The sequence below is a fragment of the Thamnophis elegans genome, chromosome 5 (genome assembly GCF_009769535.1).
Source record: "Thamnophis elegans isolate rThaEle1 chromosome 5, rThaEle1.pri, whole genome shotgun sequence".
Classification (NCBI taxonomy): Eukaryota; Metazoa; Chordata; class Lepidosauria; order Squamata; family Colubridae; genus Thamnophis; species Thamnophis elegans.
In genome coordinates this window covers 13661774-13686692 of record NC_045545.1, presented here as the reverse complement: position 1 = coordinate 13686692, position 24919 = coordinate 13661774, and the positions used below count along the sequence as shown (strand labels likewise).

Genomic DNA, 24919 nt, shown 5'->3' with positions numbered 1-24919 from the left:
TTGTTGAGTGAATCACTGCAGTTGATAAGTTAATAACCTGGTTGTTAAGTGAATCTGGCTTCCCCACTTTGCTTGTCAGAAGGTGGCAAAAGGGGATGACGTGACTCTGCGACACAACGGTCATAAATAAGAACCAGCTGCCAAGCATCTGAATTTTGATCACAAGATCATGGGGATGCTGGAAAGGTTGTAACTGTGAAAAACGGTCCTAGATCACTTTATTCAGGTCCATTGTAACTTTGGACAGTCACTAAATGAACTGTTGTAAGTCGAGGACTATCTGTAAACTAACTTGTAGCGGAAATGGGTTACTGTACTGGGGAATGTGTGGATGACCTTGGTAATACACAACCATTGTCTTTTTTATTTTTTGAACAGTCACTCATTCCTGGCAATTAAAGATAAAGGTTTCCTTGCCTGATTTTAGAGCACGGTGCTTATCTCCATTTCTTGGCCGAGAGAGCCAGCATGGTCCAAAGACAATTTCTGTGGTCATGTAGCCAGCATGGCTATATGCCAGAGGTGCAAGGAACACTGTTACCTTCCCACCAAAGTGGTACCTATTAATGTACTCGCATTTGAATGCTTTTAAACTGCTAGGTAGCAGGAGCAGAACACCAATTTTATCCATTACTTCTTTATCGGTATTGGGACATGTACATTTTCCCATTTATTTCCTATCTTTAATAAATATGCTGCCTGGCTACACAAATTCAACTACAGGTAGTCTTCATTTAGCATCCATAGTTGGGACCAGCAACTCGGTAGTTAAGCAAAGAGGTTGCAAAGTGAAGCCATGACTTCATTTATGTTGTTATTTCATCTTTCCTTTCCTTTATAGACCCATGGACATCATAATGTGAGGATTGGCTGCAAAGTTAACTTTTCGTCACCATTGCAACTGTGAATGGTCACTAAACAAGTTAGTCGCCAAATAAGGATTACCTGTATTTGCACTTATTTTTGTTATTTATGTATAGCTGTTTTATGACAGTTTTTCTTGTCAAACAGATTTGCATTGGTCTTTGACAAATGAATTTCATATCATCCTCTGTATATCACATAAACTAACTTTTTGGCTTTCACTCAAAAGCCAGTCATCTGCATTATAAAAGTGCATTATATATATATATATATATATATATATATATATATATATATATATATATATATATATATATATATATATATATTAGATTTTTATATAACTATATATATATAATAAAGGGAGACTAGTATAGATCTATTTCAAGCTATTTAGCTCTCATCAGCTAGCCATACCCAATGTGACTTTAAGTATATACCTCATATACACCCATGTGACTTTAAGTATATACCTCCCACCCTGGCTGGCTGATAAGGAGTCGTTCTCTGTAGCTCAAATGGTTAACTCCCTGCCTGGGAGGCAATGGAGCACAGGTTCGATTCCCAAACTTGGGTATGGCTAGCTGATGAGAGCTAAATAGCTTGAAATAGATCTATACTAGTCTCCCTTTATTTATTTATCAGCATAAATATAACAAAATGTAACAAAAAGGCAACAGTAAAAAATATTGGGTTTCTGTCTGGATGGTCTCTTGTGACGAGCCTAATGACAGAGAGTGGAAGTGTGACCTTCCTCCCATACTTGGGCATACCAGGGGTTGTGACTTTAAGTATATACCTCCCACCCTGGCTGGCTGATAAGGAGTCGTTCTCTGTAGCTCAAATGGTTAACTCCCTGCCTGGGAGGCAATGGAGCACACCTGTGCTGTATTACATTTTAGGCAGGTTCTAATCCCAGTAAGGGTATGGCTAGCTGATGAGAGCTAAATAGCTTGAAATAGATCTATACTAGTCTCCCTTTATTTATTTATCAGAACAAATACAACACAAATGTAATAAAGGCAACAGTAAAAATATTGGGTTTCTGTCTGGATGGTCTCTTGTGACGAGCTAATGGACAGAGAATGGAAGCAGTAAGCTTCCTCCCATATTTGGGCATACCAGGGGGTTTGTTATATATATATATATATATATATATATATATAGATAGATAGATAGATAGATAGATAGATAGATAGATAGATAGATAGATAGATAGATAGATAGATAGATAGAGATAGATGATAGATAGATAGATAGATAGATAGATAGATAGATAGATAGATAGATAGATAGATAGATAGATAGAGGCGGGGGAGAGAGGACTTTGGTTATTCGGGTTTTCTCCCACGTAAAATTGGAAGTGTCTTGGTGACGTTTCGACGAAGTCTCATTCGTCATCTTCAGGCTTGTTTGCTTGGCTTCGTGCTTCCAGGAGCAATGTGAGATCTCAGTTGTTTCTTCCTTTTAACTGCCAGTGGGGGGTTGAACTGATTGGGTAGGAGCTTGGCTGTGTTCTGATTGGGTGGGGTTTGTGCTTCATGTAAGGATTGGAGGTTTAAAGTGGCATCCTGTGTGGCTCTTGTGAGTGTAGGTCTGGTATCATTCCTCATGTTAGGGACTTGTTTGTCAATAAGGGCGGGTTTCCAAATGGCTGGTAGGCGGGAGGTATCATCTCGTTTGTTCATGCTGTGTGGGCGTGTCCCTAACACGAGGAATGACACCAGAAGCCCCCCCAGTGTCGCCAAGACACTTCCAATTTTACGCGGGAGAAAATCTGAATAACTAAAGACCTACATACTAACACCCGCGAAAACCTCCACAGCCATATTTATACATATTTATATTTTTCTGCATTTTTGCACTCTTTGACTATATCTTCCTTCCCCTCTCTTTGAAGTATACAATGTCTTTTTTTAAAGAGTTTTGGTAGCAGTCATTCTGTTAAACACACTTTTTTCTCCTCCATAGCCTCTTGTTCCAGTCCTAGCATTCTATTTCAAAGTTCCCACTAATGTAACTCCATACACTTCTATAGCAGTTTGTAACACAAGTCTTTTCACTCTGTTCCAAGCAGCTGCTCCTTCCTTTTTTTCTTATGTCTGCTTTCCATTCAGCCTGTTGGGAGATTAATCCATCCTTTTGATACTCTTTCATGCAGAATTTATACGTTTTCTTCCTGCCGTTGTTCTGCTTTCACTTTAATTTCTTTCCTTCTATGATTTTATTTATTTAAACATTTATATAGCCATCGTGTTTCAAGCAGCTCTGATACACTCTTGATACTGTAAATAATGGTTTGGTTCATTTTCTAGCCTTCACAACTCCTCTGAATCTTCCATTGTAAACAATTAAATTAACCATGCTTTTTGCTTCATTTAGATCTGTATACATACATGAATAGACTTTCACATATATGGTTTCATTTGAAACTGATATTCTGATAAGAAGAGACTCACAATATTGTCACAGTTCTCTTTCATTCTTTGGTCTTTGAGTAGCCCAGTTGCTTTATTTGTATTTTTATCCATTGATTCTTGTCTCATAAGAATAATTAGAAAGTTGCACAGCTGTCCCTCAGACGGATTTCCATTTGATCTATATCACCATTTTCTGCAGTGTGCTATGCAACTATCCCCAATTTATTCCTACTTTCTTGTACATCCACCACCACAACCTAAATGACACCAGTTCTTTTTTTCCAACTTTCTTTTAGCTCTTCCATTCAAAATCAAACCTAAATTTACAATTCTACTTCACTCCAAGTATCAATCAATCAAACTCAACAAGATTAAGGTCTACAAGATTAGCATTTGCTGCTAATGTTCAGGGTAATGCCAGTCAGTCTTGGCACATTTTGGTCAATCTCAATTTTACTCCATATATGCCAGAGATGGGTTCCTACCAGTCCGCACCTATTCGGTAGAACCGGTTCGTCAAATCTACCGAACCAGTTAGAAGAGGTTCTACCAGTGGACCCGGAAAGCAAGCCACACCTACAGAAGAGGTTCCAAATTTTTTTGAAACCCACCACTGGTGGGTGTGTAATGTCCCGCAGTTATCTACGAATTAATAATGATCTAGTAATATTTCCTTATACATTTTAGGGACCTTTCCTTACATAATTGGTGTTTTCTTTCATACTTTTGGATTTCTAATTTCTGTTTCCGTTAGTTGGCAATTGCTAAAACCAATCCCACGTGAAAAAGTATTCAAAGCCTTCTTGATTTTAATTGTCAATTTATTCCTGCACATTGTAATATTTATTCATTTACATATCTGTTTTTCCACTGTTGTGCAAACACAATTCCAGCAGCTGCTAACATGTGTAAAATTAAATATATATTATACTCCCTTTCAAATAGCCAACAAAATATTTTGGTTTTAATTCCATATCTTGCTTTACGATTGCTTCTAACCACTAACTTCTGAATAGCTGCTTGGACCGACCTAAGTACTAATTCATAATTTCATATCCGGTCACATGGGCAGCAAGCCACTCCCATCCGGTCACATGGGCAGCAAGCCACTCCCACAAAGGAGGCCACACCCACAGAGTAGGTTCCAACAATTTTTGAAACCCACCACTGATATATGCCCATGCTATTCTATGCAAACCAGGAATTTTGATCTAGACATTGCTTTAAAAATCACTATACTATGAGTCAAATCCCAACAACTAGGAGATATATAAAATATACTGGCCCCCACCAGATCCTGACTGAATCTTCATCCATTTATTTGTTAGATTTCTATCTTGTCTTTCCTCCTGGACATCAGGGTGGCCTACATAGTCTACTCTTGCCCTCAGTCTTGTCTCCTTAACAGCAATCTTGTGTGACAGTTTGCCCTCGCTCAAAATTGCCCAATGTTGCTTCCATGGCAGATGGTAGTTAGAAACATTTCTTTAATAGTAGCATTCCAGTCCCTTAAGAGGATGATTTTCATGGCACCTTTTGAGTCAGGAAATCCGTATTTGATTTCAATTCATTTTGAGAAAGAGAAAACAAATGAAATTCTAATATTTGTATTATCTTTCGTTTTCCTGTTACAACCCAGTTTGTTATTGTGACACCTTTTGTTCATTTTTTATATTCTGCTTTTTGGAAAAATATTTTACAATGCATGCTTTTACAGACGTTTACAAAAGCTGATTCTCTGTTTTATAAAGCCAAATCCTCTTGAATCTGCAGATAGTGTTAATTATATGTAGCCCTAGATGTCTTTTGCATTTGCGTTATAGTTGGGCTCACGGAACTAACTGTGAAGTTCTCCTTTGCCCCACATAATTGTGGGATCCAGAATTAAGACAGCATCAGATCCCATTTTGGCCCCAAAGCAAAGAATAAATAGAAAGTAGATCCCATAATAGTGAACTTAAAGCATCTAGCTCCTGCAGTGATCTGGAAAATTTTTATTTTTATTTCTTTGCTATGTATTACAGTAATCTTTATTAGTTATTGGCCCCTGTGCACAACTGCCTGTGACTTAATTTTCAACCAAGAAATGGGAAAAAGGAAGAAAGAATGAATTTTGTCTTACAGACATGTCGAAATCATAGGTGTCAATTTTTTGGGCTTGCCTGGGCCACATTGAGCGAAGAGGAATTGTGTTGGGCCACATATAAAATATATAATATAGTTAATGCACACAAATAACAAACTTTCTTTATTATTTTATCAATCTTGTGGCCCTGAATTACTAGCTATCCGGGGCAACATGGCCTGCAGGTTGCGCACGCCTCATGCAGACCATTGAAGCAACAAAAAAATAGAAGACCTCATGGGACTTAAAAAGAAAAAAAGGTTTATTTATTTTTGTTTATTTATATTCCACCCTTATTTTGAAAGTAATTATTAATAAACCATGGCTGGGTATTCTCCAAATAGATATGATGTGTTGAATTGGGACTCGCAGGATGAAAATATAATGGACCAGTCCACTTACAATAGCAGGAAACCCAATTCCCTGGGCTCCATATAGACAGAACAGTTTTTTTCTTCTGAAGGAGCTACAGAATATTCAGTTCCAACTTTTACCACCAAAAGTTGCCAGGAAGAGATCTTTAAAAAATGAGACTACAGATCTTGTGTCTAGGCAAAGCTTGCTGACGGTGCAGATCTCTATCTCTATCTTTACTTTATTCTGAGGTAAATGAAACGAGGATCCAGATCGTTGGGAGCAATATGCTGACTCTGTAAACCACTTAGAGAAGCTGTAAAGAACTATGAACCGGTATATAAGTCTTAAGTGCCATTGCTACTAATGTGAGTTTGTCTCCAACACTCCTGAAAGACAAGCAACGAGACAAGTAACCAGTTTGTGTCACTGAAGATTCAAATACACAACTGGGAGATGCAAATTCCATCCCTCAAATTACAGAGATTTCAGATCAGCCCTTACTGGGCTGAAGCTTAGCTTTATTAAAAGGCTCCTAGATATTTGTTCCAGGACAGCAGCTGCCAGCTTAGGAGCTACCGGATATAAGCCCTCCCAGTATTTGCAGGAAGTGTGTTCAGCAATCATTTTGGCTGCCCAGACTGAATGACATTCAACTATTACTTCCCTATCCTTCATTTCCTGTAGTGTACTTTGATGCTTTTCCCAGGATAAATGTATCTATTTTTCTTTTCCTAAATTATTGTCTTTGCCTCATGAGCAAAATGATCCATTTATCTTATTCGTTCAAGAAGAAAAGTTGACCCACTGAAAAATGTTTGTCGAGTAAAAATCCTGGTCCTATAGTGCAAGGTAGACTTCTTTCTCTCATGTTCGGTGTTTCATGCTAAATTTAATCCTAAATATTTATTTACTTATGTATTTAGGTATATATTTATATTTGTATAGTTATTAGTATCCGGCCTTTATTATTTTTTACAAATAACTCACACCTCCTATTTTCCCCATAACAACAACCCTGTGAAGTGGGTTGGGCTGAAATACGGCAACTGGCTGAAGGATTTCATGCTTAAGGTAGGACTGTGATGCCTACCAAACTGGATTTTTTTTTTTGATCAATGGCTATGATGGTTTTATTACTATTTCGAGCCCTTTTACCCCTTGAATTGCATGTGGTTCTCTAATAATTTAACAATAGCCATCTTTCAGTTTATAAGAAATAAAGCAAGAAAAGTACAAATAGAAATAGGCAGATAAGAGTTGTATTGTAAGTCTCTTCTCTCTGAATTGTGTGCTCTTTTGAATAATTTCTGTTTCTTTCCTCTCCTTTACCTGAAATGCAAAGTTTTTGTCTGTTTCAATCTCAGGATGTATCTGTTAACGACTGATAATATCAAATGGTGCTTATACATTATGTGTGCATCTTAGATAAAACGTACAGCTAGATCTTTCATTTGCCACAGATCAAACAAATAAACACAGCTTTCATGTAAACATCGGGGCCATTCATGTTTTAGGAGTCTTCTTGGCATTTGAGAAGAGATGCAGTCTCTATTAAGCTACTCTTTTACTCAGCCAGTCACTCAGTTTGTTTGTGCCTTACCCTTCCACTGCAGCGAGAGCTTAATCCTACCATATTGTTTACTTTTTATTTTGCTCTATGAACAAGCCAATAGATCCTCAGTCCCTTCTAACCTCACTGGGGTTGAGTTTCAGGAGTTTTACTGAAAGGTACAGCACAAAAGGAAATTGATACGGGGAGAGAAACGTGAAACAGAACCAATGCATGGATCATAATGTGATCGTGTTTCCCTGATAATAAGACAGGGTCTTATTTTCTTTTGACCCCCCCCGAAATAAGCTTGTGGGTCTTATTTTGGCAGAGAGTTATTATTTTTGAGGTGCAGGAGGCGGTGAGCGTGGTTCACCTCATGACTGCTGCTATGTTGTAATATTTTTTGGGAGGGCTAATTTTTTGGGGAGGGCTTATTTTAGCACTCAAAAGCTCAATTGGACTGGTTATCCGGTGAGGATTTATTTTCAGGGAAACAAGGTAGTAATAACTGAATTGTGAGCAACTGTGATTCAAGTTAGATTACAATAATTCCATAGTCTGGGCAGGCTTTTAAGAAACATCCTTGAATTTTTAAAGACATTTTAAAGAATATTCCTTGGAAGGGTAGCAAAACAATTGCTGGTCTCAGCGGATATGCTTTAGCGTCGTGAGGCCTTTTTGAATCTGTCAGCTTCTTCCTATTCATTGCTCCAGGTAAAGCTTTAAGGGTGATTCGGACTCCAGTAAAGGAGATCCTCTACAGGTGGGACCTGTAATCTGAGCCAGAGTGAAGCACAGTAGATAGAAATGGCAAGGATGAGAATAGAATAGAATAGAATAGCGCTCTACATGGGGCTGCCCTTGAAGAGTGTTCGAAGACTCCAGTTAGTCCAGAATGCAGCCGCGCGAGCAATTGTGGGTGCACCTAGGTACACCCACATTATACCTATCCTCCGCGAGCTGCACTGGCTTCCTATTGGTCTCCGGACATGCTTCAAGGTGCTAGTCATTACTTTTAAAGCCCTACATGGCATCGGACCTGGCTACCTGAGAGACCGCCTCCTGCCAATTACCTCCCAGAGACCTATTAGATCGCACAGATTGGGCTTTCTCCGGATTCCATCTGCCGGTCAATGTCGGCTGGCGACCCCCCAGGGGAGGGCCTTCTCTGTAGCTGCTCCGGCCCTCTGGAACGATCTCCCCGTCGAGATCCGGACCCTTACTACCCTTCCGGCCTTCCGTAAAGCGACCAAGACCTGGCTGTTCCGGCAGGCCTGGGGCTGTTGAATTATCCAGCCCCATTCTAAGTTATGAATGTTGTTGTAATTTTAAAATTGTTGTTTTTATTTTTATATCCCCCTTCCCTTTTTATTGTAAGCCGCCCGGAGTCTTCCGAGAGTGGGTGGCATACAAAACCAATTATTATTATTATTATTATTAATAATAATAATAATAATAAATAAATAATAAAAATAATAGAATAGAATGGAATAGAATAGAATAGAAATCTTTATTGGCCAAGTGTGATTAGACACACAAGGAATTTGTCTCTGATGCGTATTCTCTCAGTGTACATAAAAAGACAAGATACATTCGTCAAGAATCATAAGGTTGTCCATATCTTCATGGAACTTGCTGATCTTTGCTGTTTTCTTTTGGTCAAGATGTAGATGTTATTATGAGAAAGGGTTTTTTTGTGTGTTCTCCCCCCATCCCAAACATGAAAAATAATCTCGCTGGTATTCTGAAAAACAGTCTTTAATTTGCTAGTATTTTTTTAAAGGGATTTGGGTGAGAATTAATTCAGCCTGGTGAGCTTGCCTTTTGAATATTAACTCATACTGTCAGACAGGCTTTGAGGAACAGATTCCAGCAAGATCAAAAGCCTCTTTATGACCACTCTCTCTGTTGTAATCGCATAAGCAGTAATAGGGGTTTCAAAAATTCATTTCAAATGTGAATCCTTGAACCTTTTCAAGCTTTCTCCTTTTTTTTAAATAAAGCAATTGTTTCAAAAATTAATCATTGTCGCAACATTTCTCAAGTCCAGCAATTTTCTCCCCCTCTCCTAATGTATAATTGTTTAAATCTGAGATCTAATCAGAGCTTCAAATATTCAACAAAGCTTTAAAATGATGTTTCAAAGGTGTCTGGCTTGATCTTTCTCAGCTTCATTCTGCAATCAGTAGCAAAGTGTTCCTGTTTGCTGGAAAGGTCAAGCACTTCTATGAATATTGTCTTTGATTGAAGTTGAAAGGATTGCGCAGTCTTATGTAGTTATGAAAAAAAATTGTTTTCAGCTCGTCAATCAATGAAATGAAGAATTTGCTTTGTTCAAGGGACAGTGAACCGGGAGGCTCTCACAACCTGAACCGGGAGGCTCTCACTACCTGAACCGGGAGGCTCTCACAAAAGTCACTCGGGCCCTTGTGACCTCTAGGCTGGAATACTGCAATGTGCTCTACATGGGGCTGCCCTTGAAGAGCATCCGGCGACTTCAGCTAGTCCAGAACACAGCCGTGCGAGTGATTGTGGGTGCACCTCGGTTCACCCACATAACACCTATCCTCCGCGAGCTGCTCTGGCTACCTGTTGATCTCCGGGTGCGCTTCAAGGTGCTACTTGTCACTCATAAAGCCCTTCATGGTAGTGGGTCTGCGTACTTGAGAGACCGCCTCCTGCCAATTACCTCCCTGGGACCAATTAGATCACATAGATTAGGCCTCCTCCGAGTTCCATCTGCTAGTCAGTGCCGACTGGCAACTACACGGAGGAGAGCCTTTTCAGTAGTAGCTCCGACCCTTTGGAACGATCTCCCCGTGGAGATTCGTACCCTCACCACCGTCCAGACCTTCCGCACAGCCCTTAAGACCTGGCTAGCCCGTCAGGCCTGGGGACAAAGATAATTGCCCCCACCCGAATGATGAATGAATGTTGCTTACTATTTTACTTCTATGTATTGTTTGTGTTTATTGTCTGTATACCCCCTCCCTTCATTTTATGTAAGCCGCCCTGAGTCCCCTCAGGGAAAAGGGCGGCCTATAAGTATTAATAAATACTCAAATACTCAGTGTATCTCCAGCCACAGCAGAAAATATTGAAATAATTAAAGTAAGGCTTCTCTTTAACTTGTGTGCCTGACAAAAACTGGAAGAACCGGATTAGTTCTAGATACTTCATGTTCCTTTCTCTTCATATAACAGGGAAAAAAAAAACTTTTGGAAAAAGAAAAGACATCTTAAAAGCCTTCTTCTTCTTGAATTCTTCTTGCGGGAGAAATTTTGTTTCGTTTTTCTCTTACGGTATCACAACAATTTTTGCCTGTCCAAACAGCTTATTTCCAAACTGTTACAAGACTACAGGATGATGATGAAAGAACAAGCGTTTGACATTTGGAGACTACATTTGCCCTCTGTATTGACTTTGCCAAAGAGGCTTTATGTAATTATTTAACCATTTCATCTTGCGAAAGAAAGCTAATCAACAGCTACTCCCTGCCTGTTGCTTGAATGAAATTCACACCGGGTTTTCTAGCGTATATTTTACAATTCTCTAATTCCAAGATATATGCAGCATCCACTATGCTAACATTTTTCTTGCTAAAGTGCTGACACGTTTTTTCAGGTGTTAAAATAAAAACCGTAGGGATATATTTTTGGGATGGAGATGGAATGCTTCTAAATTTGGCTATAAAAGATTGCAGATATAAGATACTGGGTTGAGTCATTAGCCTATTTCTAGTGTTATAAAAGACATCAGTAGATCTTTAAAATAGGCATATAAATATTTAGCAGACTCTAGTATCAATGTATTGAACAATATGTTCCACCCTCCTGAAAATGTCTGGAAAATCCCCCACCACAATGTGGTGTGGTAATGAAAGTAGTGAACATAACTCTGGGAAGATCCAAATCCCTCTTCAGAGTTCAGCGGGTAAACTTCAGCCAGTCATTCTCTCTGAGGTTGGCCAATTATTGTGGCACGCCAATGGCCAGCAGAGCTGGCAGCAGATTCAGATAGTGAGGAGGTTGGGGAGGAACATGGGCCAGTCCTTACATCTGGGAAAGCCTCTGATGAGGGCTCTGTGTCGGAGGCAGAGAGGGGGCCAGAGCTGTATGCCAGTTATCAGAGTCAGACGAACAGCTGGAGCCTGTTCCCAGTGTGCGCATGCGCAGAGTTGCCAGACGAAGGGAACAGCTAAAGAACAGAGGTCGACTTGGGAGTAAGGCTACAGGTGGATGATGAATGGCCCCTCCCAGAGGAAATCAAAGAGGAGCAAAAGGGGAGCGGAGTTAGCAGGAGACAATTAGTTCGCTTAATTGGTTCGTGTCTCTCCAATCTCCTTGCCAAGTTTTACAGATATCGGTCTGTCAGCTCTCCAAGCCAGATAAGGTCTGTGACTGTAAATCCTCCCTTGAAAGACTTTGCTGGATGTGAATGAGCAGAATTTTCAGGATGGTCCAGAGATGGTATTATCACAGCCAATTGGCCTCGAGACTGGGTTGAAGCTGAAGCCACGCCTCTGAGCTCCTCCCTTCTGATTCCAGTTTCAATTCAGTCTTTGGCCAGAAGAGATTAAAAATTATTGACCCAATCCTGGTGGAGGACAAGAACAAGAAGAAGGTGCTACCGACATCGACTAAGAAGGCGAAGCAGAGGACCACAACCTATTATCGCAGGTCTACACAGCGACCACATCCTCTGACGTGGCGTTCGGCCGCAGGGTACTTCAACGGATCCTGTCTGATCAGTGACGGCCCACCCCATGGGATGGCAACTTGGGTATGTCCCATCTCTGGACCATCCTGCCAGTAAGACCAATGACAGTTGGTCTTACCTGAAGTGTTATTTTCGGGGTTGTTTGCAGGATGGTCCAGTTCCCACCCTAGGTTAGATAGACAGTATTGGGAGTGGAGGTATCTCCTTCGTGACTTGTTTTCAGGATCTTGGGAGCGCACACTGCATTGAAACTGGAGTCAGAAGAGAGGAGCTCAGAGGCGTGGCTTCAGTCTCAAGGCCAATAATACCAACTCTGGACCATCCTGCAAACAACCCCGAAAATAACAGTTCAGGTAAGACCAACTGTCATTCACAGTAAGTTAATAAAAGGAGTTTTTGTCGGGACAAGGAGTTTGTTTCATGCTCTTGTGAAACCTAGGTCAGAACACCAATGTAGGGATGCTTGTTGTGAAACTGGGAGGACAAAACATCACAGAATGGTTCTAACTGGAAGGTGGGATAAAAACCCTAACAAGAAATCAAGGGACTGATTATTTCTAGGAATAAGAGCTAGTGGCCTAGTTGTGAATGAAGTTATGCCATAGTTTGCTTTACTGTGATTTATGAACTGAACCACAATGGTTGGATACACAAGACATGGGAAGCCATAAATTACGGCTTGAAAACCACAGCTTGCTTAACCAAATAATTTTATGACAATACGGCAGTGTTTGATACAAATTCAGCAGGCTGTTATGATACTTGACATCTTGAAAGCATTCTGTAAACTTGTAGAGTCCGCCTTTGTTTCTCCTCCATATAATCTTTCTTTGATTTCCATGCCTTTGGCAGAATCAAGAGACAGTACTGCTAGTATGTAAAACTGATTCCTATTAGTCTTGCAGTCAGAGAAGCTCATATTAATTGTTCTCTTGAGTTGTGAACATAATTTGTAACATCCTTCTGTAGAAAGGACGGCAGTTTGGATTAAAAATCCTTCCAGCTCCTTTCTAACCCAATGTTTCTATGGAATTCCTTTCCCAGTTGGACACTTTGATATACCTGCCTTACAATTGGTTAAAAAAACCCCGCAAGTATGGAATATGAGTATGGAATACACACACACATTCTAGGTTGCATAAACAGAGGGACAGAATCAAGATCACGTGATATGATAATACCACTTTATAATGCCTTGGTAAGGCCACACTTGGAATACCGCATTCAGTTTTGGTCGCCACGATGTAAAAAAGATGTTGAGACTCAGGGGTGCAAAAAAAAAGCAGCAAAGTTGATTAGGGGACTGGAGGCTAAAACGTATGAAGAACGGTTGCAGGAACTGGGTATGTCTAGTTTAATGAAAAGAAGGACTAGAGGGGACATGACAGCAGTATTCTGATATCTCAGGGGTTATCGCAAAAAAGAGTGAGTCAAGCTATACTCCAAAGCACTTGAGGATAGGACAAGAAGCAATGGGTGGAAACAAATCAAAGAGAGAGACAACTTAGAACTAAGCAGAAATTCCCTGACAATTAGAACAATTAATTAGTGGAACAACTTGCCTCCAGAAGCTGTGAATGCTTCAAGTTGTGAATAAAATGTTTTCAAGATGTTGGATATCCATTTGTCTGAAGTGGTGTAGGATTTCCTGCCTAAGCAGGGGGTTGGACTAGAAGACCTCCAAGGTCCTTTCCAATTTTGTTATCCTATCCTATCCTATCCTATTCTATTCTATTCTACTCTATTCTATTCTATGTATAAGGAACTCAAATGTTATGGTACAAAAATGAATTTTAATTCAATTTTAATGCAATTCATGGACAAATTGGAGAAATTGTTTGAATGTGGAATGCATAGATTTGTATGATTAATATGCATTTCATATCGTTTTCTTGTGACAAAGCCCACCAAAGTTTAATGCTGCCTAAGTTTTGTAACTAGAAGAAACTAAAACTTGGCATATGCAAGAGTCCATTCTAATTCTGCTTAGCTGCCAAAGCCCACCAATGTATAATGCTGCCCATGTTTTGTAGCTGGAAAATAAAACTTGGCACTCTGTAACAATCGATTTTAATTCTATTAAGCTTATAATTCTGTAGAATTGCAGTTCGCATGAATTCATGAACGTCATTGTGTCTCTGCCAAGAGACCTTTTCTGCCTAGTGAGTCTGGGACACTGCATTCCACTGTTGTCTGTTGCAGATGTTTCATGTGCACAACTCAAGTTGTAAATTAAATACAGAAGGGAATGAAAATATCAGAATAATTTAAAAAAATGTCTGAGATTGTCTTGGATAGGAACAAGTGAAGGGAATTTCAAATGCATGGCATACCTTCTCAGGAACAACACCTTCTCAGGAAAAAGCTTTCTCCTGGTCTTTCCTATTGCCGTTAGGTTAAATGATTAAAGGTAATCCTCAATTTATAACCATTACAGATAGTCCTCAACTTATAACCATTCATTTAGTGACTGTTCAAAGTAACAACAGCACTGAAAAAGTGACTTATAAACATTTTTTCGCACTTAATGACTGTTGTAACATCCCCATGGTCACGTGATTAAATTTGGGCATAATTAAATCATTATTTATGATAGTTGCCTTGTCCTGGGATCAGGTGATTACCATTTGCAACCTTTCCAGCTGGCTTCCAAAAAGCAAAATCAATGGGGAAAGCTTAATGACAGCACAATTCACTTAACAATTGCAGCGATTTGCTTAACACTAAATGAGGCAAAACTCACTTAACAACTACCGGGCTCATTATTGGAAATTTTGACTCAGTCGTGGTCGTAACTTGAGAACTACCTTTATATTTCAGCATAAATGACACCTTTCAACATAACCAACCCTAAGCTTGCAATTGGTACTGGCACAGCAGAAAGATATTCTTGCTATCTAGTATCAAGGATTTCCTTTGTACAAAGATTATTTCCATATATCACTTGCCAGAGATTTAGACACCCCCCACCCCAAATGTCCTTCATAAACTTTTGCTTCCTTAGATCCCCTTTTTTTAAAAGATGCCGTTCAATCTCAGAACATCCTAAAAGCTTTCTGAAAGTGCAAACCAATCTCAACCAGGCACTTGATGGAAAAGAAATATGTGCCTTAAATTACCATAATCCAGAAGAGGAGCTGTTTGCAACGAATAGACTGTATTGACTAACTAAGAAAAAAAATGCTTCTTTGCAAAAATAGACACATTAATAAGTCAGCATAATAAATCAGTTAATTTATCTGAAATTGACAACACTGTAGCTGAGTAAAGTAATACTGTTGGCTTGATGGAAGTTTAGGCTTTAATTCCAGCCAAGGATGTGTAACATGAGCCCTCAAGACTGGCTGCAGCCTTAAGACTGCGGGACTTTGTGATAGAAATGCATGGAAAATATAATGAATGAAAGTGAAGCACAATTTTGAAAACAAGAAACCAGAATTCCTACCAGCAGCAAATTCGGGATCAATAATGGGTTAGATAACTAATCATTTAATGCCTTGTTTGGTTACTGTCAAACAAAAGCAGTTGGCTATAATAGATATGTTGGGTTCTATTAGAATAAAACTTTGTTATAGATCAAAGATAAAAATTTAAATTTAATTTCAGTCTGAATAAATTATTCCACCCGAGAGCCCTCTCAGTGTGTGTAAGCTTCAATATCAAATTTGTTTTGTTTATGATGGCCGGAGAAAATATTATTTTCTGTATCATGCTTATATTCCTTTCTGAAACACCGCATTCTTTTATAAAATACTCTCACAAAGTAATTCTTTTATTTATATTTCTTTGGTTTTGAATAAAAGATTATTGAATGCATGGCAGGTGTATTTGCATGTTAACAATATAGTAAAACCAAGGAGAAATGAAAGCATCTTTGGACTTCTGATTTGGCTTGAAGGGTGTTTTTTGTGGGAGAACAGCTGGGTGCTGTAGGACATGAAATCTTTTTTCCCCCCATTTTGTGTCATGAATCATAATGAACTGTCAGAGGAAGCATACCTGTGGAAGTCAAAGCTATTGCTTGCATGAAAAATCATTACTCAAACTAAGATAGAATTAGAAATTAGACTTCTTTTTTGCAGACTTTGATGATTGTTGTGTTCTATTGTTTTTGTTGCTAACCTTGCACTATTGATTGTGTCTGTGTGCGCGTGCGTGTGCCTTTGAGTCATTATTGAACTTTGGCAACTGCCTGCATTTTTCTTGGCAAGATTTCAGAAGCTGATTGCCATTACCTCCTTCTTAGGGTGAGAGAAACTAGATCAAAGCCAACCAGATGGTATTGTGATTAAAATGAGACTCGAATTCACAGACTCATAATTTTTGGTCTGGTACCTTAGCCACTACCCCTAACTGGCTCTCACTTTTGAAAATACCTCTTCATAATTAACAAAAGCTAAAATGTTTGAGTCTAAAAAAAAAATCTAAAAGGAGTTTGTGGAAAGAACTGAATGGTTCCACCACAAATGCGCGAACGACAAAAGCGCGCCTGACTAAACCGCGCTGACGAATGAGCGCTGAAGCACGCCGACAACAGCGCGCCGACAGAAGCGCGCTGTAACCCTAACCCTAAACCAAACCCTAAACCTAACCCTAAACCTAACCCTAAACCTAACCCTAAACCTACCCTAAACCTTACCTTAACTTAAATCGTGCTTCTGTTGGCGCACTGTTGTCGGCGCGCTGTTGTCGGCGCGCTTTTGACATCGCGGTTTTAGCGCTGCGGTTTTGTCGGCGCGCTTTTGACGTTCGCGAATTTGTCGGGTCATGGAACTGCATTATGTGTTTTTGTTTTATATTGCCCTGTAGTGAATGATTTTCTGACATATTTAAAATCACAACGGAAAGGTTTTGGCAACTCTTTTTGAGTGTTTGGGTGGTTGCACTTCCACAAGACCTCTTAAATTGTGCACTATTGAGATAGGTTTCCTGAAAACCTTCCATACTATTAAGAAAAATTTATTTTGTCTCTATTCTGTATAGAAATTAAGCTTTCAGGAGACAGGGATGGTGACTCGCTTGTTTCTTTTTTTAATGTAATCATATCCTTATTAATAAATGTTGCCAGGTCACACAAGGGATTTCCTTGTTGTATAATTACCTGGTCACATTAACAGCATTTTGCAAAAGTCCTGTTGTTGCTGCTTTTATGCCTTACATTTATCTAACTGCTTTTATTATTTTTATTGTTACCAAAAACATAAATTAAGGAAGAAAAGCTAGAACAGTAGTATAGTGGCTTTAACTTTATTTTATTTTTTAGATTAATAGCTGGTGACCTTATAAACATGAAATGTTTGACTCTTAATGTCTATGGAGATTCTCAATCATCCAGGTCATGGTTGTCCCAAAGGTGCTTTTCCAGAGCTGAAGAAGCTTGGATGAGAAGGGAAATATCTTCAAAGATAAACCAGGAAGTCCAGTTGTCTTTTGAAAAAACACCTTTGGGTTCAACTCTTCAGCAACTTTTTGCTCTAAATGCAGAGCAAAAGAGTATAGATTACCCATTGGACTGATATAACTTAAGAATGATTAAATCAGGAGCCTGCAGTTTCCAGAATCTAAGACTGTGATGGTGAACCTATGACATGTGGAGCCATTTCTGAGGGCACGTGAAGCATTGCCCTGTCAGTTCCAGCGCGCATGCACACATTGGCCAGCTGATTTCAGTCATGATTTTCGGCCATTTTTCACCCTCTGGAGGCTTTGGGGAAGCTTCCAGAGGGTGAAAAACCACCCAGCGTGGTTCAGGAACAGACTTCAGGTTTACGCATTGGGCTGTTTTTTGCCCTCCGGAGGCTTCAGGGAAGCCTCATGAAGCCTCTGGAGGGAGAAAAACAGCCCAACGGGCAACCCGGAAATCTGTTCCTGAACTTTTGGGTTGCACTTTGGGCCATTTTTTGCCCCCTGGAAGCTTCAGGAGACCGAAAAACAGCCCAATGCTCAAACTGGAAGTTGGAAAACAGGCCTGTGGAAGACAGGGGGAGGCCTCTGGAGACTGTGGAGGACGAAAAATGGGTCCACTGTGTCATCGCCCGCCAAAAGAGGGGGTCACGTGCGGGGGTCGTGTGGGCATACGTGGGGGGAGAGTGCATAGATCTTGTTAACATTTATAGGCAACCAATACAATGAAAATGCTATTGCAGGAAAAATCTAAGGACAAAGTCTAATCAGATATTTCTGCTGATGGATTTGTTTTCAAAAGCAGACTCAGGACCTGAAATTTTTCTGGCTTTACAAATACGTTCCAGCTAACCACTTTTTTTTTCAGATCAGAATCTTTTAATAGTAGGTCTTGTGTCTAATCCATCAAGTTAGGTCTTCCGTACAATCTTAATTATTCAGTGATGCATTAAATATAAAACATTATTGTTAATAAATGGATGTGTACAATATTGTTCTCAGAACTGAAAAAAATGTGCATTTCATAGTGAATAATAGCTGCAGTTTACGCTCTCTCTGAAGTGCAAAAGCAGTGGAAAATATAATTGCTTTTAATATAAAATTATATAATAGTGAATTATTTATCACTGTCAATAACAGCAGTGAAATTTCTGGATATGCATTATGTTAGGGACAAGCTATATAACATTTGCAGCAGCGATTAAAAATGTTTAAGGGTTTTAGAAGCAAGGGCTGGATTTTGTGGAAGCTTTTTTTAAAAATCATTTGTAAATCTGCTTTACTCAAGGCAACAAAAACAAACCTTTGACAGATTCTCCATCTTAGAGAATTCAGATCCAAGGCAACCTTGCTGATTAAAAGGAACTACGTAAGAAGTGAAAGGATTATAAATCTGGCAGAATTCCTCAAGTATACATTTCCCAAATATATTGAATTACAGCACATCTAATCCTGGCCAATACAGCTGAAAAGTGTTGATCTATAATATCCCCCCTACCCTGAAAGCTTTGATTGATTTCTTTTTGATTTTACAACTTTCTTTGTAAATATAATTATTTTTGAATTAAAGTTTATATTAACTGAGGTCACAGAGTCATATGCATCCTCCAAAAATTGCTTACCAAGCTTAATTTTTAATATGGCAGGTTGAATAAAACATGTCTGGGGGAAATCATATTAACTTTATTTAATGGAACTTAATGTCAAATAAATTTACATTAAATTAAATATAGTTTTTGTCCTGGCCCATTTTTATATCATGGGCTCACTTTCTTTTTAAATGTGCCCCTTTACACAATGGGGTCAGTGGTCCCACATCTGAACTCTGAAAAGTTTCCAACCTTACAATTTCAGCTGTGAAAACTCAAATAACTGTCCTTTCAGATAAATCAATGAAATGTTGATCAACTCTTCTTGATACATTTGATAAGCTTTCAAAAAATAAATAATGAATGGATTTAATTTAGAAATAGATTAAAAGGACAAGAAACTGAAAAATAAGACAAAGCACTTAAGCTATTAGTGTAGTTCAAAAAGTGAATCGGGATGGATGGCTCATCTTTTAAAATAAATATTGGAAACAGGAACTCTGTATGGGGACAGACTTATTCAGTAGACAGATAAATTAGTGAGCAAGCTAGTAATATTGCTGTTGTTCCAAACAGATAAGATCAGAGTGTTTTGTAACTCCTGCCCCCAGAATTCACTGGGGAACAAACAAGTCTGTTCTTTGTGCAGTTCAGATAAAAATCTTTGATGATCTTACTTAAGGTTCCTAAAAGTATAGAAACCTATGCATTGCTTTGTCTGTTTTTGAAGCACTTTGTATATTAACTGTAGTGGGAGTAACCTTACCAGTGTATATTCCATTAAAACAAATGAAATTTTAAAGGATTTTCTTTGACTTATGGCCCAAAAATAATAATTGATGTATGTGTAGTGTTTTCTCCCCTTGAATAAAATGTCCTTGATAAATCTTTAATGTTATTTCTATTCCTTAAAAAAAATAGGTTGTGTAATCTCTCACTAAGAAAGACATTAATAGGAGCCAACAGTTAACTTTCAGAAAATGAAGCAAGAGTAAAGAAAACATGAGATCTAGTGTTGACAGAAATGGTGTTCTATATGGTGCATCTATAGCTACCTTTTACTTGTTGTGGAACCATGTACTGCATATCATTAGCCCACAACTATTTTTTCACGACTATTTTCTTTGCAGGGAACGCTGTATTCAAGATGGTGACCTCAATTCCATTGACAGAATGAGATATCTGGAAATGAAACAGTTGAGTCATGACTCCAGCAGCCTCCAATTAACCTTTTGACTTGTTTACATGAAGAGATTTCAGTTCTTTAGCTCAGAATAAACAGTATTGCTTGGAGTTTCAGTAAGTTTTAGTCCTCCCTTAGGCAGGAAAGCCAGACGGGTGACTTTAGGCTACTCACTTTTGCTCAGCTCAACCCACCTCACAGGATTCCGTAGGAAGAGGGAACATTAATTGCCTTGAGAGATGCAAAATAAAGACTGGGTGTGTACATCAAGAAAATAAAACAATATAAAACGCATCTGGAATCCAATAGGTTTTGGCTTTGTGTCCGGACTTTTTTAACCATAGCTCTATGAGATCAAAGGGAAAGGAAGGCAGAGAGATGGAGTAATGACAGCAGAGTAACTGTATGTAAACTTTCCCAAACATCCTCTCGCAACATTTCTACTATTTCCATCTGAAATGATTATGCTGGCTGGAGAAAATCGGCGTCCTTGTACCACACATCTAGGGAAGGAACCCACTAGATTTCACGCAATTCTCAATATCCTGTTTTTGCACCCCATTTCCCTCCCCCCCCTTCCCCGCTGCAGCCATAATTAAGCATTCTGAGAGCATCAGAAGATGCTGGGATTCAGCTTTGCAAAACTCTGAGCCTGCAGGTGGCAGATTCTGTTGCCATCATAGAGTTTGCAGAACTCTATGGTTGGCAAGAGTGGTTACTCCGTTGGGCCTAACTAATTTTGTCAGCAACTGTGTTTTCTTGCTGAGGAACAATGATGAAGGAGGGTAAGATTGAGAGGGATAAGCTGGGGTGATCATTTATTTATTGATTATATTGATTTACACAGCCTTGCCTCTCGTTCTTCTTGAACACAAGATCAAGAAACCAGAAGAAGAATAAATGATCACAAAACAACAGCATAATGGTACAGTAGCATAATGGCGGCCGAGGGCAATCTTATCTCTAACCACATAATCCTTAGTCATAAGAAACTACAAGGACAAGCTCACCTCACCTACATCTTGGTTGGTTGTTGGTGGTTCTTCAGGATCTCAGCGGTTTAAAAATGGCAATATTTTCTACCACTAGGGTAATGGTAGAATATAAGAATACAAAGCCTCTTTCTCTCACTAGCGTGTGTATGCGTGTACTTGGGAATGTGGGCGTGAATGGAAGGTAAGGTAGCCTTCATTTAGCAACCGTTCACAGATATGTGATAACAAGGTAAATTTGTGACCAGTCCTCACATTTATGACCTTTGTTAAGTTTGTAAAGCAAAAGAAATAAGATCATAAGCCCAGTGGCAGTTTTTAGTATCCACTTCACTTAATGACCCAATTGTTGGTCCCAATTGTGGTTTTGTTTAGATTTGTCTTTTCTGTTCCTTCTAATAATAAATAAATTGATCATCAGATTTTTATCATGGTTAATTAGCATTTTCTGCCAGTTATCTTAAAAGGAGATGGTATGGCCAGTTTTGGAATGTGCTCACAGATGTTGGAACTCTTGCGATTAACACTAATTTTAATTTTGTTATATTTTCCTTTCCTCTGTTGATATCAAGTTGCTGAAGAAATTTTCATAATGCTTTAATTTACCTTTAACATTATTATTTACCCAAACCTCTAAAATCATAGTATTCTGACAACAAATGAGTTATGGAGATTTATTAGTTTTGTTGTAATTGTTAATTATTAGTTCCAATAAACAATTTTGAAAATAGTCATTATACTTAAGGGTGTGAGGCAACATCTATAATAGGCACTGATATACTTGTTCTTTGTAATGCAATTAGCTACACAAAAATTGAGTTTGAATGGGATATTTTTTTCCTTTTATGGAGACCGCTGTGATAAATTTGATAAATATTACATATACATTTTTTAGTTCTGTAATGGTTATAAACTACAAAGCTTAAGGACAGTGGAAACGATGTTAATAGTCTTCAAGAATGTCCACATTTAAATCTTGAACATTTACACAATCAACTCATTCTTGTTAAGTAATTAAGATTTTGAGTAGAATAGAATAGAATTTTATTATTTGTATGCCGCCCTTCTCCGGGAGGACTCAGGGCGGCGAACAATTCAAAGGGGAAAAAGGGGAACATAAAAACAAATACAAATAGTAAAAATAAGCAACAGTCACACAACCATACATGTCGAGAGGGGAGGGAACTCATCACCCCCAGGCCTGCCGGCAAAGCCAGGTTTTGACAGCTTTTCGGAAGGCCTGGAGAGAGGTGAGGGTCCGAATCCCTGCGTGGAGTTCATTCCAGAGGGCCGGAGCTGCCACAGAGAAGGCCCTCCCCCGGGTAATAGCCAGATGGCATTGGCTGGTAGATGGCACCCGGAGGAGGCCAACCCTGTGAGATCTAATGGGTCTGTGGGAGATAATTGGCAGCAGGCGGTCTCTCAAGTACCCAGATCCAATACCATGAAGGGCTTTATAAGTTACGACTAGCACCTTGAAGCGTATCCGGAGACTGATCAGTAACCAGTAAGTTGAATAATACATTCCTTGGTATTTATTAGGGTTTTTGAAAATATATATATTGGAAGTAGTAGATTATATATAATATGGAATGTTTTGAAGCTATACAAGGTAGAAGAGAACTTCTTTGTGAACGAGCATCCTTGAAATATATGTGCTGAAGAGGATGAGGGGAACTGTAGTCCAGGACCTTTAAATATACCAGACTGGAGGAAAATACTTCAAGGTTTTCAGTGCCCATTGTCTGTTTTTCTTGAAGCATTTGACATTAAAGCTGATTTTGAATTAATTAGCTGTATTTATCATCATGGCAATATGATCTCTACATCTTTCATTGAGTCTTGCAACTTTTTGTGAGTATGGATTGGAGTATAGCACAAGTGCCACTGGGATCTGCTTTGCTTCATCGTAGATATGTTCCTGAACCTCTAGTTTTTGCCCTTGAATCCCGAGAACTCGAACATACAGTATATATAAACCTGTGCTGTTCTGCAATGTTTTTCTGATGGGAAACAATCTAATGGATTTCTATACTTTAGTGTACAATTACTTATGTAAACATTCAGCCCTTTTCATCTGAAGAGTGATGATGAAATATGTTGTTGTTTTTTGAAAAGCAGTTGCAATGTGCAGTTGGTTTGCAACGTAAGTCACGTAGCCTACAGAATGTACAAAATTTGCAGTCAAAGTCAGTCAAGTTCATTTTCAACTTATGGTTCTCATTTTTGAAGGCCTGGTTTTTTGAGGATCCTTGGCAAATGGCCCTTGGTATGTTGTTGTTGTTAGTTGTGAAGTCATGTCTGACCTATCACGACCCCATGGACAACATTACTCGGGCCTTCTTCTACCATCCTCTGGAGTCCATTTAAGCTCACATCTGCTGCTTCGATGACTCCATCCAGCCACATCATTCTCTGTTGTCTCCTTCTTCTTTTGCCCTCAATCTTTTCCAGCATTAGACTCTTCTCCAGTGAGTCCCTCCTTCTCATTTGGGGGCCAAAGTATTTGAGTTTCATCTTCAGGATCTGGGCTTCTAAAAAGCAGTCAGGGTCCTTTGTATACCTTTCCCCAAAGTATCTGGTATGTGTGTCCCCAGCAGCGTTGGTTCAGTTACCAATTTTCCAGTTATTCGTTGAGCAACCTGGCAATAAAGCTTTGGATCCAGGTCTATACCAGAGGTGGGTTGCTCTCAGTTCAGCCTGGTTCGGCCAAACTGGTAATGGCGGCGTGGGAGGCTCCGCCCACCCACCTGGACGCTTCTGAGCATGTGCAGAAGGTTTGTGCGCGCATGAGCAAACCGGTAGGAAACTGGTTAGCAACCCACTACTAGTCTCTACATATTTTTTCACATCTGATTTGTGCAGGTCATCATTTTTTAAGCTCAGGAATATTATGGTAGATAAAAATTGGTCGTCTTTAATCATATTGAATAACACAACTGCTCAGCTTCCAACCCTTTACCAAGTAAGATTATGTGAATGGGATCAGATGCATTGCAGCTGTGCTACTACTAGAGTCCAAAATTAGTACTATAACAGATGTGAGGGACAGCAGGAAAAGCATCAGCTTTCATCCATTTTATCAAACGCCTTAGTATCTACTCAGTTCCTTTCTCAAACCTTAACCAAGTACTATTCTAAATATTAAGGACTCTGTAAACATCTGCATTGTTTTCGTAAAAGAAGAAACTGAGGAAAGTGCAAAAAATCACCAGGAATATATATCAGTCATCCTACAATTTAATTTGCTGTGGTCTTGTACAGAAAATGAATTAATAACTCATAATAATTAGAAATATTTTATATAGAAGAATTACTTGGTTTCATCTGTATGTTAAACAACAGTTAATACAGTTAGTCCTCAACTCACAACAGTTCATTTAGTGACCATTCAAAGTTACAACGGCACTGAAAAATGTTACTTATGACCATTTTTCAGATATACAACTTTAGTAGCCATCCCTACGATCATGTGATCAAAATTCAGATGCTTGGCAACTGATTCATATTCATGATCGTTGCTCTGTCCGAAGGTCCCGTGATCCTCTTGCAAACTTCTGACAAGCAAAGTCAATGGGGAAGCCAGATTCCATTAACAACTGAATCTGTCCGAATACAGGTACCTGTAGTCCTCAACCTACGACCACAATTGAGCCCAAATTTTACATTGCTAAGTGAGAAATTAGCTAAGTGAGTTTTGTCCCATTTTATGACT

General features: G+C 39.0%; 1 protein-coding gene across 8 annotated transcripts in view; it reads left to right on the top strand.

The window, feature by feature from the left end:
- The window catches only part of LRRC8D (leucine rich repeat containing 8 VRAC subunit D), an 87620-nt gene that overhangs the window by 44233 nt on the left and 18468 nt on the right, over nt 1-24919 (top strand). Inside the window, exon 3 of one of the 8 annotated variants that reach the window (XR_004255432.1) lies at nt 842-923. The exons of the other annotated variants lie outside the window; for them this stretch is intronic. The gene's annotated coding sequence lies outside the window, so the exon portion shown is untranslated. Of the gene's footprint in view, nt 1-841; nt 924-24919 lie in introns of those variants that run through there. 8 annotated transcript variants of the gene reach the window in all.